A 17,026-nucleotide genomic window follows, 5' to 3' on the forward strand; every position below is an offset into this window, starting at 1 on the left:
AAGAGGGACCGTGGGGCTCCCTCGAAGGGGTCTGAAGAGTAAGGTGAGTGGGCAGAGAGCACCTGGAGGAGTGCCTTGCAGTGGAAAACACTAACATTTCAGCTCTTCTTACTAGTGCCAATTGTATCAATTCTTAGCACACACAGTTTTTCACATTTTAACCTCTTCAGAAGTGAGGATGTGCATTACAGTTGGTGGCTTGTCACAGTTTGACAGTTCTTTTTCTTGGTGGCTCATTAAAAGGTGGCATGTTCTACAGTTGATGTTGTTTTGGGTCGGACGGGAAATTGCGTGGCCATGGTCGTCAGAATAGTGCTTGGGTTATTTTCCCAAGGACCGTGTGTATTCTCTGATGGAACCATTTAAGCAACGTGTAGGTGATTTTTTCCCCCCCAGCCTTTGGAATGACGGCTGGCCAATGAATTTTTTTTCTTTGACCGAACGGGACAGTCTGCAAAATGACCCAGAATCCCTGATTCTGAGTGCCTCTCTCAAGAGAACGCTTTCCACACACTAAAGTGCTTAAGTTTCTATCTCAGAAAAGCAGACTGCTCTTTCTGCCTGCAGGGACTGGATTCCAAAGTCTTTCTTGGATTTCAGGACTATAGCATCACACCTGTTTCCTTGTTCCCGCCAGCAAGAGGCCAATAAAGGAGCGAGAGCCGGTTGTTTTGGAGCCCCGTGGCGCAGGAGGAAGTAGGTAATTGACTGTGGCGCAGATTGATCACCGGGCAGTGCCACTTCTGTGCTCACCTGCAAAATCTGCGTGCCCCAAGGCCTAAGCACTGGCTCCTGTCAGTCCCGTCTGGAATGTGCTCTTCCTTGAGTTAAGCATGTTGGCATGCTTGGTCCTGTTTTTAGTAAGAGTCTACCTTTACTAAGCACCTACTAATCTCACCCCCTTTTACATAATATCATCAAGCATCTCCATGATTTCATTTAACTCTCCCAATAGCTGTATAAGACAGGATATATTGTAGTGAAGATTATATGGAGCAGCCCTAGAGATCTGAGTTCAAATCCTAACGTCCCTGCTTACTAGCTGTGTAGCTTTGGGTAAATTATTTAACTTGTTTGGGTCTCAGATTCCTATCTTTATTTTTAAAATGTATTTTTATTGATTTCAGAGAGAAGAAGGGGGAGAGATAGAAAGATAGATAAAGAGAGAGAGAGAGAGAGAGAGAGAGAGAAACATCTATGATGAGAGAGAATCGTTGATTAGCTTACTCCTGCACGCCCCACACTGGGGATTGAGCACACAACCTAGGCATATGCCCTGACCAGGAATAGAAGCACAACCACCTGGTTTATAGGTTGACACTCAACCACTGAGCCATGCTGGCTGGGCTCAGATTCCTATCTTTAAAACAGAGGTAAAAATAATACCTGCCTCTGAGAATTGGTGTCAGGATTAAATGTCGTCATTCCCGAGAGCTTCTAAGCACCATGCTGGCACACTGTCAACACTGAAGATTTTCAAAACTACCAGTTTCCCCAGCACCCTGCATGCTGCTTGGCACATAGTAGGTGCTTAATAAAAGTCACTCTGAGAGAGAGAGAGAGAGAGAGAGAGAGAGAGAGAGAGAGAGAGAGAAAAGGCAATGCATCTGTTGATCGCTAAGAATGAAGTATCTCCTCTTAAGCTTTAAGCCTGTGCTGGGAACTGCAGAGGCCCAGGCGAACAATAATAACACTTTGTATTTATGCAGTAGTTTATAGCTTACAAAGCACATTCATATGTTTTCCTTGAAACCTCCCAGCAAACCCAAGGCAGAAAGGGTATTCCTATTACTATCTCCTGAGGAATCTGAGGCGCAGAGAGGTCAGGAACAGAGGGGCACCTGTGTGCCCTCACAAATCAAGGAGCAATGATCACAGAGCAGAGGTGCTGGGTTTGGCAATAAGGAGGTGACCTTCCGGAGAGCGCGCTCCCAGTGCGGTGGGGGAGAGGCTCCGCACCTCGGGGACCGCGGAAGGTAAGAGGAGAGGGGAAAGAAGGATGAACCTCTTGGTGGCGAAGTAAAGCAGAGAAATGGGATGCAAGCAGGATCCAGTAGTGGCCTTTTCAGAATACTGGCCACCTGTGTATGGTTATCCCCTGGAGATGCCTGGTTCAGGCTGATTTGTGACGACTCAAACGTAAAAAGGGAGAAATCATGGCAGCTGAAGAGTCACTCTGAAAAAACGATTCTCTGTTTTGCAAAAGAATTCTCAACAGACTGGAAAGAAATCGAAGTGGTCAGTAAACACAGAAAAATGCAGGCCACCTCCCTTATAACAAAAGAAGTACTAGCTGAAGTAAGACTGAGATACCATTTTTCACCAATGAAATGAAGCAGTTTGATAGTGTGAAGAGGTGAGGACGTGGGAACAGAGTAGAAGTTATCGTGTTTCCCCGAAAATAAGACATCCTCCGAAAATAAGACCTACTTACAGGTTTCCTTCTGAGTGAAATATAAGGAATTCACCAGGAAATTCAGGAATTGGATTGTTATGATGATGTTCCAGAAGATGATGACATGATTGTCATTGAAAAAATGAGTAAATTCTTGATACTGTAGGATTCACAGTTTGTCTGGTTTGTGTTGACAACTACCATACTACTGTACTGTATACAGGTGATAAATTTCCTTTATTTTAATTTAGCAATAAATGTGTACCGTATTCTTCTTCATGGAAAAATAAGACATCCCCTGAAAATAAGACCTGGCGCATCTTTGGGAGCAAAAATTAATATAGGACACTGTCTTATTATCGGGGAAACACGGTAGTATACTTGTTGATTTTGAGGATATTGACTAAATTTATGATGCAAATACTCTTCCACTCGGAAATTTCACTAGGAAATTATTCTATATACGTACTTGTATATACATATTCAAAGATGTTCATTGGAGCTTTGGGGTGTGTGTGTGTGTGTGTGTGTGTGTGTGTGTGTGTGTGTGTGTGTGAGAGAGAGAGAGAGAGAGAGAGAGAGAGAGAGAGAGAGGAAAATCACCTAATTTCCATAAGTAGTGGGATAACCCTGTATATCATAGACATATACATCCATTCAGCAATTGCAAGAGAAAGGGAGCTCTGCCTCCTAGCACGAAGTGTAGTCCATCATGTATCATGAGTGAAGAAATGAAAGGCAACTAAAACCATCCTGCAATATACAACAAAAATGGCTGGAGGATTAAACTGGAGAGGAATGAATTTTACCTTTCATGTTATTTTTCTCTCTACTACGTGCAGATTTGCTTTAAACCATGAGCATGTATTTCTCATAGCATTTAAAATAAAATACTGATTTGAAAAATTCCCTACAAGATCCCTTGAAATCTCTAGGTCTCCTAGTACACTTTAAAAAACTCCATTTATAACAATTTGATTTATTCGCTCTTTTTTCTAGAACACATTTACTGCATTAAGATACACCAATACAGTTAAATGACCCATCACCAATGGGTTTCTATAAAGACTTCCTTCTCCACTGGCCATTTCCTCTTCTATGGAGACTAAAATTGCCAGGGAGATAGAGTCTCCCAACCCAAGTGATTAGAGACCTTTCAACACCCTCAGTGCAATCAGCCTTGTTTGAAATGGGTCTGATTACAAAAGATTGCTGAGGACTCTGTCTCAGTCCAGCTTAGCAGATGGAGTTTCCCAAATCTGATCTGGTTGATCATTATGAGATCCGGCTTCTCTCTCTCTCTCTCTCTCTCTCTCTCTCTCTCTCTCTCTCTCTCTCTCTCTCTCTCTCTTTCTCTCCCTCTCTCCCTCTCTCTCCCTCTCCTTCTCCCTCTCCCTCTCCAGAATCTTATGCTATTGCTCCTCCCAATTCTGGCCCAATAAGTCAAGATTGGTGCCCTGAATCATTTTGTTTTAATTTTCAAGAGCCTTTGTTAGGAAGCTCCTCCTGTCTTGCTGTTTGGAAATTCTCTCTTTTCTTCTTAGAAATTATTATGCAATGGTACAAGTCATTTTCTCTAGAACAGGAGTGTCCCTATTTATTGGCTCAGCCACTGAGAACATGTTTACTGTTGCCAGAAGTCTACTGACATGCAGAGGGAATGTGCAAGGGAGCACAGGGTTCCTTAAGCTTCCCCGAGAGAGAGCATCAGCCACAGAGAACGCCTTCTGAGCTAAGACTGAAGGAGGCAGGACTGGTGAGGGCTATTAAAGCAACACTTCCCAACAATCAAAAAACACACAGAGCTTGTCAAGGAAATCTGCGTAAAAGTAAGAGCCATTGCTGCAATAATTTCCCCTAATGTCTACCTTGGTCAAAGCCACACCTGTGGTTCACTGAATAGAGGTGGACATCAGTCTTGGAAGAAACTCAGTTTGGTCTTGAATATAGATATCTTCCCTCACCTCCCTCCCTACCCAACACGATCTAAAACATTATCCAGAGGTTGGTCCAAACTGAGCGTGGCATTAAGATAACTGCCCATCAAACCTTTGATAGTCCCCCTCTCCATGGAAATTTAATCTGCTTTTCTTTGGCTCACACTCATTTAAAACAATAATTGTGTTGGCCCTGCCTCTCTCTCTAAAGTACCCTCTCACTGCCCTTACTGTTTTTGCACCCTAAGCTCTGACCTGAACTAGTTCCTTGAATGCTCCAAGCTACTCTGTACTCTCTGCCTTACCTGAGCTGCTGCTCCTTTGGTCTCCCATGCCTTTGGCTTCATTAATTCCTACCCTTCAACTCCAAAGGCAGCCTACAGGGAGGCCTTTTCTGACTTGGCAGTAGGTGTTTTTTGTTTTCTTTAATTAAATAAAAAAAATTAATTGATTTTTAGAGAGAGAGGTAGGGAGAGAGAGAAACATGGATTTGTGTTCCACTTCTTCATACATTCATTAGTTGATTCTCATAGGTGCCCTGACTGGGGAATCGAACCTGCAACCTTGGAATGATGCTGTAACCAACTGAGCTACCAGGCCAGGGCCTGGCCTGGCCCTAGGTTAGGTCCCCTGGGAACACACCTGTATTTCTTTTTACACTTCTCTGATCTCATCTTCAGGAATTAACATTTTACTCTCTAAAATCCTATTCATGTATTTATATTTGCATGGAATATCCCTGGACAATGTAATAGAAATTAATAATACTTGTTTGGGCAGTAGAATGGCTGGGAGACAGGAGTGGGAGGAAGACGCTTCATTGTATATTCACTTTTTGTTCCTTTTGAACTTTGGCACTATGTACATTAATGCCTATTTCAATTGATACAATTCAAATTTAAAAACAATGAAAAAATCTGAGCTGCAGAAAAAATTCTATATTTTCTCAGATTAACATCCTGTAGGCATATTTTCAAATCTGTCTTTTTAAAAAAACTCTATAATTTTAATTTCACAAATAATATGTAAATTATCTTCATTATAAATGCCAATGCAAATTAGTCTTTCTGCTACCAAGCTTCTCTAACATGATACTCATGTAATTTCCATCCTGCTCTTGAATGTGTTTGAAGTTGAGTGTTAAAAAAAAATTCTGGTGTATATTCCAAATGTGAAGAGAATCAATTGTTTTAAAAGTGTGGACTTGAGCTGTTTTTAAATGAATAATGTTGGGTTTTGCTGAAAGGCTCTTTAGAGTGACCAGGTGTCCCAGTTCCCCCAGAACTGAAGAGCTTCCCAGAATGCTGGACTTTCAGGGTTAAGACCAGGGTAGTCCCATGCAAACAGTCCCTGCCCAACCGATTAGACTGAACCCTGACCTAAGAAAAGGGATGCTTGAGGTACCACACAAGGTTCCGGGCATGGCAACGGATCACCAGCCTGGCTTTATAGCTCTTTCCTCATCTTTCCAGAAGCACTGTTCATCAATGCTCTGACATTTTAAATTCCACTTTAAATCTCTTAATGAAATAAATGGCATAAAGAAAGAATTTCTATGACATTTGATGCCATTATGTTCTAACTGAAGCTGGGAGATTTATCACCTTTAATGGTGCATGTAAAGTAAATCTTATTTTTAACTTTAGACCCAAAAAGAAAATATACCATTCTGACATTTTTTTTTCTGAAACAGTCCAAGACTTATTAAATCAAGAACCACTGAATACAGTTGTATAGTAGAGATAGTAATTCAAAAGCAAATTAGCAAATTATAATAATGAGTTTGTGAGAGAGGCAGAAAGTCCTATAAAAAGTCCTCAAGCTGAGAAAAAAAGTGAAGAAGGTTGATTTCAGTTAGAAGTTGCTACAGAGAGCTCACTGCATTTTGAGCCTAAAACTGAAATGCATACTAAATAAGGCTGTTCTGGACTTCATTAGCCAGGAATCTATGTACATAAGAATGACAATGAGAAAAAAAATGTGGTGGAGCAAAATAAGTACGTTTTTCAAAATAAAGGTCTTTTAACAGCACTTGGCTAATTAGTAAGAAGAACTGGACAAGCAAGCCTGTGCAGACATTTTCCTCTTTGGTGCTTTCCCTACTCACAGTCTCATTTCCTCATTCCAGGAGCCTGCGGGTGGAGGGGCACTTTCAGACACTCTGTGGAGAGCCTTTGCAAAAAGATGGAAGCTGTAGACTGGAGGCTTTGTCCTCAGACAGACAAGTGAGATCAAACAGAGCACTTTCAAATGCTTTCCTTGGGCCACTTCAGATGGTTTTGGGCACCCAGGGTAGGAATTCTTCACCTGGAAAACTTTCTGGAAGTACAAAACCCTCTGAAAGTTAGAAACCACCTGCGCAATTTTATGTTTGTATCTATGTGGTTTCCTGCAGAAAAAGTCTTTGGTTTCTTTAAGTTTTCAAAGGGTTCAATCACCTCAAACCCTTCAGTAAAAATCGAAGTGCAAGGGAAAAGTTCTTTCTTTCTCTAATCCTTTTGGCAAAAGGACTTGATGGGGCTGAAAAGCCAGCTCTGTAAGCAGAGGAAGGACACTACTGTTATTCTTTACCCATTAGTGGCACCGACAGATGCACACTACAGACAAGTTGATAGACACACATACAGATGGCTTGTTGGTTGCAGGGAAGAGGAGCACACATTTGCATAGGGGCTAAGAAATCTCCAGGGAAGAAAGAAATCGAGGCCCCAGTACTTTCCTTTTCCAGTTTTAATATAACAATGTTAATGGGGTGGAGAGGTCCTGAATGAGGCCACTGACTAGAAAAAGAAAAAAAAGAAAAAAAAAGCTAGCCCTCTCCAAAAGGTTAAAGAAACCCCCAGGAAGAGCAAAGTCGGAACTGGTAACTGGGACTCTATATAATGTCAGGAAAAAAAAAATACCCCAAACTTAGAAACAGGAAAACGTTTGTGGGTGTTCTTCAGGGCAGAGCTGGGCTGCCTTTCTATTGCCAGGGCCACTTTATAACTCAGGGGAGGCCGAGGCTAACTGACAGGTTTTTGTCTGACGGGGTTTTAGACAGAAGAAATTCCATTATATATGGTAGAACATATAGCCATAATGGTTAAGTTTATGATCATGTTGGACATTAACAAGTCCTTTTCAAAAATTGAGGTAAAATTCACATAACATAAAATTAACCATTAACTATTTAAAAGTGTAACCTTTACTGGCATTTAGTACACTCAGAATGTTGTATAACCATCACTTTTATTTACTCTAAAATATTTCCTTTTTAAAATTTTATTTATTTATTTATTTATTTATCTATCTATCTATCTATCTATCTACTTATTTATTTATTCATTTATTTATTTATTTTTAGAGAAAGAGAAACATCAGTTTGTTGTCCCATTTATTTTTGCATTCATCGGTTGCTTCTTGTATGTGTTCTGACCAGAGATTGAACTCACAACCTTGGTGCTTCAGGAGAACACTCTAACCAACTGAGCTATCTGGGTAGGGCTTACTCTAAAACATTTTCATCAACTTAAAGGAAACTCTGTACCCATTAAGCAGTGACTCCCTATTCCACCATACTCCTAGCTCCTGGCAACCATTAATCAATCCGCTTTCAGTCTTTATGGATTTGCTTCTTCTGGATGTTTTGTGTAAGTGGAATTTTATAATATGTGACCTTTTGTATCTGGCTTCTTTTATTTAGCTTAATGTCTTGTTGTTGTTTTTTATTGATTTTTTTACAGAGAAGAAGGGAGAGGGATAGAGTTGGAAACATCAATGAGAGAGAAACATTGACCAGCTGCCTGCTGCACACCTCCTCCTGGGGATGTGCCTGCAATCAAGATACATGCCCTTGACTGGAATTGAACCTGAGACCTTTCAGTCCGCAGGCCAACGCTCTATCCACTGAGCCAAACCAGTTAGGGCTAGCTTAATGTTTTTGAGGTTCATCTATGCTGTAGCATGTATTGATCTGTCAATCCTTTTTATGGCTGGGTAATATTTCACTGTATGGATATACCATACTAGAGACCTGGTGCACAAAATTTTTGCATTTGGTGGGAGGGTTCCCTCAGCCTGGCCTGTGCCTTCTCACAGTCGGGGAGCCCTCGGGGGATGTTCGACTGATGGCATGGGGAGCACGCCTAAGCTGGCAATCAACACTCTTAGCGCTGCTGGGGAGGTGGGAAAGGCTTCCACCACCCAGCCGTGAGCCCGGCTTCTGGCTGAGCATCTTCCCCCTGGTGGTCAGTGCATGTCATAGCACCTAGTCGTTTAGTCGATTTGCATATTAGGCTTTTATTATATAGGATTTGTTTATTCATTACCAGTTGATGAACATTTAGATTGTTTCTACTTTTTTGGGCACTGTGAACAATTGATATTATGACCATTGTCATAAGTATTTGTTTGAATATATGTTTTCAATTCTTTTCGGTATATATTTCGGAGTGGAATAACTGGGTCATAAACAGTTAATGTTTAACTGTTTGAGGAAGTGCCAAACTGGTTTTCATGTGGCTATCCTATTTTACATTCCAATAGAAACATACAATTAATCCAATTTCCTTAAACCTTGTCAACAAATATTTTCCATTTTGGGGGCATTATGGCCAACCTACTGAGTGCAATCTTAGTGTGGTTTTGATTTGCATTTACCTAATGACACTGAGCGTCTTTTTATGTGCTTGTTGGTCATTTGTATATCTTCTTTGGAGAAATGTCTCTTCAAATTTTTGCCCCTCTTTAAATTGGGTTTTCTTTTTGATGCTACTATATGAATTCTTTATATACTCTGGATATTAAATAAATCTTTATCAGATATGTGGTCAGAATATTTTCTCTCATTATGTCTTTTCACTCTCTTGATAAAGTCCAGTTTGTTTTTTAATTTAAAATATATTTTTATTGATTTCAGAGAAGAAGGGAGAGGGAGAGATAGAAACAGCAATGATGAGAGAGAATCATTGATCAGCTACCTCCTGTACACCCCCTACTGGGGATGGAGCCTGCAACTCAGGCATGTGCCCTTGACTGGAATTAAACTGGGACCCTTCAGTAAGTAGGCCAACCCTCTATCCACTGAGCCAAACCAGCTTGAGCCAATTTATTTATTTATTTTTCTTTTGTTGCTTGTCCTCTTGATGTCATAGCTAAAAAAACACTGTGAAATCCAAGGTCATGAAGAGTTACTCCTGTTTTCTTCCAAGTTTTATAGTTTTAGCTCTTTTGGGCTCTGATCTATTTTGACTTAATTTTTGTATATGATATGATTTAAGGGCCCACTTTCATTCTTTTACATGTGGATAACCCACTACCTAGGACCATTTGTTTAAAAGACTGTTCTTACTTCATTGAATGGCCTTGGCATTCTTGTAAAAGTCACCTAAATACAAATGTATGGGTCTATTTCTGGTACTCTGTTCAATTCTATTTGTGTGTGTGTGTGTGATTACTATAGCTTTATAATAAGTTTTAGAATCAGCAAGTATGAGTCTTCATACTCTGTTCTTCTTTTTCACAATTGTTTTGCCTACTCAGGGTTCCCTGCAATTCCATATGAATTTTAGGATCGGGTTTTCTATTTCTGCAAAAATGATATTGAGATTTTTATAGGAATTGCATTGAAAATTATGTTTTAGCAATAAGGTCAAAACTAATTTTAGGGAAGTGGTTCAATGTTCAATCACTTTGGAGTAACTTGGGGAGGTTAACACAATACTGTTGGGTTCTACCACCAGAGTTTCTGGTATAATGATCTGGGGCACAGCATTGCTTTTTTTTTTTTTTTTTTTTTTCACAGTTTCCCAGATAATTCTAACTGCACCCAGGTTGAGACTTACCATCTTAGTAGAAGTTCTAGTAAAACTACTTCTGAGGTAATCTCACTGGTGCTTCAGGATCCTCATTGAAAAAAGTGGCTATGAGTGCATATCATTGAAAAGATGTAATGTCTTATGTTGACTGGGGATACCCTTATGTGAGAGAAACACTAGGACAAAGGGACAGTTTTCTTGTATATCTTCCCCTCCCTGAGGCTCCTGTCTTTTTAAGAAAGCTGAAACTGAGTCCTTCTCCAAAACAACAACAAGCAAGCCACAACCTAAAGCACAACTCCATCAGGTGGTAAACATGTTATTGAACCAACAAAAAGTAATAAAGGGATGGATAGTGTAAAAATGCGAGCTTTGGTAAAGAGGTTGGTAGCTGCGCAGGCTGGCAAGGGAGGATATTTGGATGCCTTCTTTGCTTTTGCAGAAAAAGATGAAGATACAGGGGGATTGGGTTTGGAATGATATGGCGATGCAGGGACAGTCTCTCAGAGTGTTAATCATTTTTTTTTTTTTTCAGTGTTCCTTCTTACATCTGTGGCCTCTCTCTTTCCTGCACATTTGTCACTTAGGTTAATTCCTCTTCTCTGACTGGCCCCTTTGCCTCTGAAAAAATATGACTTCTAAGAGGCAGTTTTGTGTAGGGATGGACACAGACTTTGGAGCCAAACTTCCAAGGATTATAGCCCAGTTCCACTACCTATTAGATATGAAATTCTGGGAAAGTTACTTATCACCCTGATTTGCTCACTTGTGAAATGGGGGAAATTATAGAATTATTTATAGAATTATTGTGAGTTAATACATAAAGGAACTGAATAGAATGAGTGCTCTGTAAATGTTAGTGATTTCATTGTTATATTGTTACTAGAAGCTTGATGCAAGAAGATTCATGCTAGAATGGGCTTTCCTTTCCCTGGCTGCCAGCACTGCCTTTCCACTCCATCCCAACCCCTTTCTGCTCAGCCCCCACCTTCCCACGTTGCCCAGAGGCCCTGAGAGATGGGGGTGGGGCAGAACACCTACACTGTCGCCATGGAGATGACACAAGTGTCCTGCCCCCATCACTCAGTGCCTGTGTATGCAAATTAACCTTTGTTGGATTAATTTGCATATCACTTCTGATTGGCTGGTGGTGTAGTGGAGGTATAGTCAATTTACATGTTTGGCTTTTAGGTTAGTAACTGTAAGTGTCTGCTACGCAATACCAATTTCTGTTATATGACCAGACTTGAGCAGGCTGACATATGTTGTTGGGACGAAATAGATTTGTTTAAAGATGCTACTGACTACAGGCAAATCTCTGTGTGTCTCCCTGACCCCCTCATCAAACTGAGTCCTGATTCAATATTGCTGTGGCTAGGGAGCCCTCTGTGTCTTCTTCCTTTAGGCGTTTGTAGAATTTGTGATCCCCTAAGAGCCAATTTAATTTAATTAATCTAATAAAGGACAATACCAGAGAAAGCTACTATTGTGCTGCAATGCTCAGGAGATAGCTCTATTTGCTTATTTTTTTAAAAAAAATTTGGTTAAAAATCCAATAAAACAAATAGATTATAATGTATAATTATCGTTAAGCTCAGAATAGATTATTTTCATACATTTATTAAAAAAAATTGTCCTGATATTCTTATGGAGCCTTGCATTTGGCTGTAAATTCACTGAGTTGATCCTCTTTGTCTTATTTCCAGGTCTGCTTTGTGTCAGTATTAGAAAGTCTAACTTTTTTTTTTGCATTTATTCCATTTTTTAATCTTTTTTTTTTTTTGCCTAAGCTTTTAAAAACAATTATTATTTAACAACGCACATTGGTTGTAGAATAAGATACAAATTATATAAAACCATAGGAAGCAAAAGGGAAGTGTCCCTCTCCTGTCCCCTCCTGCCCCTTAACCATTTCTCTCTCCTGAAATACCTCTCCCCAGAGTTGTCCATAGTTCATTTCATTCTTGATCTAGGCCCTCACAGACATACAGATATACATATGCACATATAGACTTGTGAGCTTTTTAAAAACCACACATACATTACATAACAGTATTGTTCTATATCTTCTCTTTCTCATTTAACAATATATCCTGGTCAACTTTCCATATGCTTACATATGTTTATTTTTATCACATTATATTTCATATAATGAACCTTTTGCAATTTTAAGCACATTTTTATTTTGCTCTCCTCCTTTTTTCCCATAGGAAAAAAGCTCCCCCTTGACCAACATTATAAGGACCATTTAAAGAGTTTTACGAACAGGTCTAATAAACTTTAGGAATGTTTGTCTTTATGGAATACAACTTTCTCTAGCATGGAATTGGGTAGAAGAGGACTCTATGGTTTTATAATGATGATGATTATGATAACCCCTACTTGTGTTTATACATTTTAAGATAATTTTCTATAAAGGATCTCATTTAAAAGACCTAATGCTATTTTGTTCTGGAAGTGCCTGCAGATACTTCTGATAAAACCATTTTTATTGTAATAAAGTGTTATAGCTTGAATTTGGAACAGCATGATAATGCTGTTAATACTACCATGCAATCGGTATTTATATATAGATGAAAATTAATAGCTCCGACATTACTTCATGCCCATCCTTACTCTGTTTGAATGTGGGCTTCTTGACTATATCCTGCTGTTTCCTACTTCAAAACTTCAAAATACATGAGGAAAAATTGACAAAATTAGAGGGAGAAAGCAAATGCACAATTATAATACTAGATTTTGATACTCCATCATAAGAATTAATACAAAAACTAGATGTGAAAATTCTGAACAGTACTATCAACCACCTAGACTGATTGATATTTAAAGAATACTATACCATGACCAGAATACATACTTTTAAAAAAAAATTTATTGATTTTTTTACAGAGAGGAAGGGAGAGGAATAGAAAATTAGAAACATCAATGAGAGAGAAACACCGATCAGATGCCTCCTGCACACCCTTCATAGGGGATATATATGCTCCTGCCTGGAATAGAACCTGAGACCCTTCAGTCTGCAGGCTGACACTCTAGCCACTGAGCCAAACTGGTCAGGGCCAGAATACATACTTTTTAAGGTCTCATGATAAATCATAAAAATAACTGTCATAAACAAGCCTCAATAAATTTAAAAAGAATCACACAAAGTATGTTTTCTGACTATAGAAGAATTAAATTAAAAATTAATAATAATACAACATCTAGGAAACCTTCAATATTTAGAACTTATACAACATACTTTTAAATAATTCATGAGTCAAAGAAGAAATCACAGGGGGAATTAGAAAATATTTTGAGCAATATGGTAAAGAATACATAATATGTCAGAATTTTGTGGAATAAAGCTCTAATAGCATTTTGAAGGAAGGATAAAATTTTAAATGCTTGTATCAGTGACCAAAAGGTGGCAAATTAATAAGAAGCTAAAATAAGAAGACTAAAGTAAACCCAAATAAGAAAAAGGGAAAAATAATAAAGATAAGAGAGGATCAATAAAATGCAAACTGATAAACAATAAAGAAAATTAACCAATCAAAAAGTTGGTTCTTTGAAATTATCAACAAAATTGACTAACTCCTAGCTAGAAAGAGAAAGGGGAAAACAAAACACAAATCACCTAAATAAGGAGTTGAATAGATACTTTTATTACAGATTTTATAGGCATTCAAAGGATAATATAATATTTTAAACAACTTAATGCCAAAAAGCAATAAGCATATTTAACAGACCAGATGAAACTGACAAATTTCTTGCCAAAACCAGTTTGGCTCAGTGGTAGAGCGTCGGCCTGCGGACTGAGGGGTCCCGGGTTCAATTCCAGTCAAGGGCATGTACATTGGTTGCGGGCACATCCCTGGTAGGGGGTGTGCAAGAGGCAGCTGGTCAATGTTTCTCTCTCATCGACGTCTCTAGCTCTCTATCTCTCTCCCTTCCTCTCTGTAAAAAATCAATAAAATATATTAAAAAAAAAAAAAAAAGAAACTGACAAATTTCTTGAAAAATACAACTTACCTAAACTGATAGCAGGTGAAACAGAAAATCTCAATAGCTCTATATCTAGTAGAGAAATTAATTATATTATAAAAAAAAAACTCTCCCACAAATAAAACAGCAGGTCCAGATAAGTTTCACTGGCGAATTCTATCAAATCCTTAAGTAAGATTTAAAACCACTACCACATAATCTTTATCAGGAAAGAAAGGAGAGAACACACCCTCATTCATTTTACGAGGCTAACCTAAACCTGGACCTGAGGAAGACATTATAAAAAAGTTAGTTACACGCTGAGTACCCCTCTACTCATGAGAACGCAGAATTAGACTCAGCTAAGCACAGTGCAGTGCATATCCCCACCAAACTCCGGTGCAACGCGTATCCCTACCAAACTCTTCCTGTACCCCTGCGGATACACGTACCATACTTTGGGAAACACTGCTCTAGGTGATTCGTATGGTCACTAAAATTGGAGAACTGATCTGAATTAAGGACTCCTCAAATTTAAAAAAAAAAAAAAGTTAGTTACAGATCAATATTCCTCAGAAACATAGATGCAAAATCCTTAGCAAAATAAATTAACAAATCAAGTGCAACAATATAAAAAGATATCATGTTCAAATAGAGTTTATTCCAGAAATACAAGATTAACTTAACAGTATAAACTCAACTGATGTCCCTTTTTCCTGCCAGCCCTGAGACTCTCCACTTTTGCCAAGAGATATGAGGCAGGCATGTGGACTTGCAGGAGAGCATTCACCACAGCAGGAGGCCTGGTTTCAAAAGCTTTGTCCCCCTGGGTTCAAAAGTCTCCTCCCTCACCCAAAGACACCACTGCCAGCAATAGGAAGATCCTGTGTCCCTCCCTCACCAGGAGACACCTGGTGGCTTTGCCTGGGGAAACCTCTTTTGCCTCCCAGATAGCACCAGAGACATCATATAAACAGAGCAGACCAAAATAACATTACAATTGCTCTAAAAATTAAACTGCCATTGAAACCAGGCAAGTAGACCAAGATCTACACTCTAATCCTAAGAATGGTGTCTGACTGCTAAAATGAGATTTGCATAGGACCCAGAGTTTCCTAGTAGAATGAACAAAATGTGCAGAATAAAACTAAAAATCTAACATACCAAGAACCAAGAACATCACAATTTGAATGAGAAACAACAATTAACTGACATGAGTACTGAGATAAATCAGATTTTAAGGCATCCAACATAAATGTTTTCAGTAATCAATTACAAATTCTCTTGAAATAAATGAAAATGGAAAAATAGGAAATCTCAAAAAAAAAAAATAGGAGTTATAAAAAAAAGAACCAAATGAAAAAGATAAAACTAAATAAAAATAACAGACATTTAAAAAACTTGCTGGATGGGCTTAAAAATGGACTGGAGATGAGAGAGAATAGGATCAGTGAACTTGAGAACAGAACAACAGAATTAATTCCATCTGAACAAAGAGGGACTAGAATAAAATAAATAAAAAATCACTTCAGAGATTTTTTTTGTGTGGAAATATTGAAAGATCAAACATTTTTATCATCAGAGCCCCAGAAGTTGAGGGTAAGGCAATAGGGCAGGGGAGCTGAAAGAGTATTTGAAGAAATAATGTTAAAAACTTCCCAAATTTGGTAAAAGAAACAAATCTACAGATCCAAGAAGCTGAGTAAATCCCAAATATAACAAATAAAAAAAAAAAACCCCATACAATGATACATGTAATTTAACTTTGCAAACTAAAGATATAGAAAAAAGATCTTGAAAGTAGCCATAGAAAAACTGCATTTCTAGTATGTATAGGGGACCACCAATTCAAATGAGAGCAGAATGAAACCATGGAAGCCAGAATTATTTTTGAGGTGCTGAAGGAAAACAATTGAGTTTTATAAAAAATATTTGATGATTGAAACAAAAATTATACCATTTGATGTCCAAAACAATGATATTTAAAAGTGGGGAAAGTAATCTAAATAGAATTGAGATTTCTACACACACAGAGGTAAAAGGTTGATACCAGTAAATGTTGTCACATATATTAAAATACCCAGAATAACCATTATAAAAACTATACAAAGATATGAATGACTCAGTTGATTGGCTCAGCATTGTCCCATACACCAAAAGGTTTTGGGTTTAATTCCTGGTGAGGGCACATACCCAAGTTGTGGGTTAGATGTGGGGCAACTGATCAATGTTTCTCTCTCACATTGATGTTACTCTCTCTCTCTCTCTCTTTCTCTCTCTCTCTCTCTCTCTCTCCAAAATCAATAAAAACATATCCTCTGGTGAGGATTTTAAAAAAAAGTGTGCTCCTTGAGGACAGAAACCATGTCTTAATTATCTGTCTTAATCATCCATCTTAACACAGCATGAATGCTTTTAGTAAAAAGTGCTAAACTGTTTAAAATATAATGATCATTTTGTATTCCTATGACTTTAATTGAGAAAAATGAAAGACAGAGCATCTAAATCACTGAGTATTTGAGCATGACTCTCTGGTAGTAACATCAGGAATGTAGCCAACTTTTTCTCTTCCCAAGAGCAAGTCCAGAATCTTGGGACTCAGATTTCCACTTAATACATGGGGACTTTCCTGGAGGTTATTCAGAGTTGGGTTTTACATCCAAAGGTTGGAGTCTGGCTTCAGTCAACTCTAAATTTAATTATTCATGACAAATATTACTAGCTAATTGTCACATTTGAATCTGATAATTCCTATATTTGATTGCATGTGGTTTCCCTTTCTTTAGCATTACTAGTATGTAGCACTCAATTCTTCAAGGTGAAACTGATGTACCCCTTAAACTTTTAAGGTGAAAACCTTGGCTCTGGGTAATATCAGCCAATAGATTTTATATCTTGCCAGTTCTTAAATATCAATACTTTATTCTTAA

The sequence above is a fragment of the Pipistrellus hanaki genome (genome assembly GCF_964339955.1).
Source record: "Pipistrellus hanaki genome assembly, chromosome: 13".
NCBI classification, from domain to species: domain Eukaryota; kingdom Metazoa; phylum Chordata; class Mammalia; order Chiroptera; family Vespertilionidae; genus Pipistrellus; species Pipistrellus hanaki.